This window comes from Austrofundulus limnaeus, unplaced genomic scaffold (assembly GCF_001266775.1).
Source record: "Austrofundulus limnaeus strain Quisiro unplaced genomic scaffold, Austrofundulus_limnaeus-1.0 Scaffold263, whole genome shotgun sequence".
Taxonomy (NCBI): domain Eukaryota; kingdom Metazoa; phylum Chordata; class Actinopteri; order Cyprinodontiformes; family Rivulidae; genus Austrofundulus; species Austrofundulus limnaeus.
This window is the reverse complement of record NW_013952665.1, coordinates 241297-243865: the sequence shown is the minus strand read 5'-3', so window position 1 is coordinate 243865 and position 2569 is coordinate 241297. Positions and strand designations below refer to the sequence as shown.

Below are 2569 nucleotides of genomic sequence, written 5' to 3'. Positions count from 1 at the left end.
CTAGTGCATCCTAAATTTAACATAAATTAATTATCTTAACATGATATAGTCATTTCTGCATTTTTTTGGGGAGGTCACCTCCTAATAAATGTCATTACAGAAAATCTAACTGCTCATTTTAAATCAATACTTTTACTTTTAATACTTAAGTACAAAAATATCAGATACTTTAAGACTTTTACTCAAGCAATATTCCTAAAGGAGGTATCACTTTGTGGTACTTCATACAACACTGGTTAAACAAAGATCCTGCACATTCTGATAAGTGCTCAGTGTATGTGATGGGAATGACTCCACTAATATCACACCAAATTTTAGCTCAACACTTGTAAAACTGACTGAATAGTGTTTTTTTTTTTGTTTGTTTTTTGTTTGTTTTTTGTTTGTTTCTAAGGTCAGTTGTCTTATCAGGTTGACATAGACATACATCCAGTGATTGTCTGGGTGTTTCAAGAAAATCTGTCAAGTGAATAATGAGATATTTTGCTAAAAGTGAAAAAGAAGCTTACACTGTCTCCAGGCTTTTTGATGGTTTTTTTTTAAGAGTTTAGCTTCAACCCAGCATTTGTACCAGACCATTCCTGGGAAAACAAAGACAAACCTATTACTTAAGCTTTATTTTCCTTACAAATACATATATTTTAAATTGTAAGTCTTTAAACGGGCTTCATTTTGCATCAAAAAGCTGTAAAGATTGCCTCACAAAGTGTGATGCTGCTGTCTGCGTTTCTCTCCCTGACTTCACAGACTCGCCTTATCTCTCTCTCTCTCTCTTTCTTTCTCTGCGCTCCACATGCAAACACGGCTGCTTTATCAGCAGGTGAAACCATGCAAACGAGCTCCAGGGGAAGTGGTGGGAGCAGCGATAGGATATACCTACACAAAAACAGCCTTATCGCTGACAGTGGCCCCGTTGTGGTGAAGGGACAGGCTGCAGGCTCACCGTGCTCGTGTTGAAAGTACAGTAGGGATGATGTCAGCAGCCAACGTCGTACACACACAATCACACACCCAAACACACACACGGCGACTGTCCTGAGACTGTCAGAGGAAAAAAACAACAACCTGTTGTTAAATACAAACTGAACAAGGATGAAAAGCTCATGCTTTCAGGGATGTTTTTGGGAATGTGGGGCTTAGATTGCACCCATCCAGCACCAGTCTGCACCTGTAACAAACACATCAACAAACCGTGATAATGCTATTTTTATATGGGGGTTTCCTTAACTTTTATAAATTGCCAATCATTTCATATAGGGGCAATCTTAAATTACTTTTATGTACATAAATTGAATATCTGTGTATTAAACTGTAGCTAAACACAAAAAACTGTGGTTTGCATTAATAACAAAAGCAACATTTGTCGTTTACACCTCGCTAAAATTTATCAAAACAGGCCTTAACATGAAGAGTGTCTCGAAGCATTAAATAGATTTTTAGCTAAACTTTTAGAAACGGATCACTGGATGTGTATCCATGACCGATTAACTTCTGGAATTTATTTGATTCAAGATTGGCCATCACAGGTAATCCACACGAACATGCACAAATATGGTAATGACTCAGACAATTTAACAAATATTGAGCTAAAAAATAGGTGAGTGTTGGTAGATTATAGAGTCCCAGCTTATACTCTGAGCACTGAGATCTTTGTTTAAAACTTTACCCTGGACTGTTCGAAACAACATTGCGCAACATCTTTAGACAATTTTGCACAAAGAGTTTGCAACTATGGAGTCAGCCCAATTCAAGAAGGTCACACCAGATAATTCCCATTAGTAAAAGAGGCTATAGTGCTGTCAGCTTCAGTTTGGTGTGTTATGAGAGTCATTCTCAACACATACTGTGAGATCATGCAAAATATAGCAACGCCATGAGACTGCAGTGTTTGACCCAAACAGCGACAAATTCATCATTTTATAAGATGATCCTAATTTAAAACTCTGACGTGAAAGGTGCTGGGACACATGCCTTTGTTTAAGGAATGTTGTTTTTTAGTGAACTGCTTTATTGTTATTTTAAGCTATGAACACGTGCAAATCGCATTTTGTGTTACAGAAGTTTGCTTTGTTCAAACTGGAGTGAAACTGACTGAGAAGCTGACACCTGAGAACTCATTCGCTGTTTAAACATACATGTTTGCAATTTGTTCAAAGTGCCGTCCAAATACATTTTCCTATAAAAATTGAGAGTTTTAAGTTGAATAAGCAATTACATTTTGGTCCAGCTAAGATCAAATCTGTGTGTGTTGGTGGGTGGGGGGTGTTTCTGGTGACATTTGGGGGCAATTTTAAGAAAAAGTGCCTACCTTTGGGGACAACTGGTGCATTTGGGGACACAAGTTGAGTCCCCATTTGGTTTAAATGCCATTGGTGGGTTGGGGGTTGGGTTTAGGACCAAGGTGTGAATTGAGTTTAGGTTAGTTTTAGGGTCAGGTAGGTACCTGTGAGGTTAACCTTAGGGTTTGTGGTCAGAGTTAGGCTGTAGAAATGTAATGGAAGTCAATGGAATGTCCCCAACTGGAAAGATGGGCGAACATGTGTGTGTGTGTGTGTGTGTGTGTGTGTGT

At 38.3% G+C, this 2569-nt stretch overlaps 1 protein-coding gene across 1 annotated transcript in view; it reads right to left on the bottom strand.

Annotated features, from left to right (window-relative positions):
* fhip1aa (FHF complex subunit HOOK interacting protein 1Aa) overlaps positions 1–581 on the bottom strand; it is a gene marked incomplete in the record, with an annotated part of 28648 nt that extends 28067 nt beyond the window's left edge. The window contains 1 exon segment of the mRNA XM_014020679.1: positions 534–581.
* Positions 582–2569: the final 1988 nt, after the last annotated feature.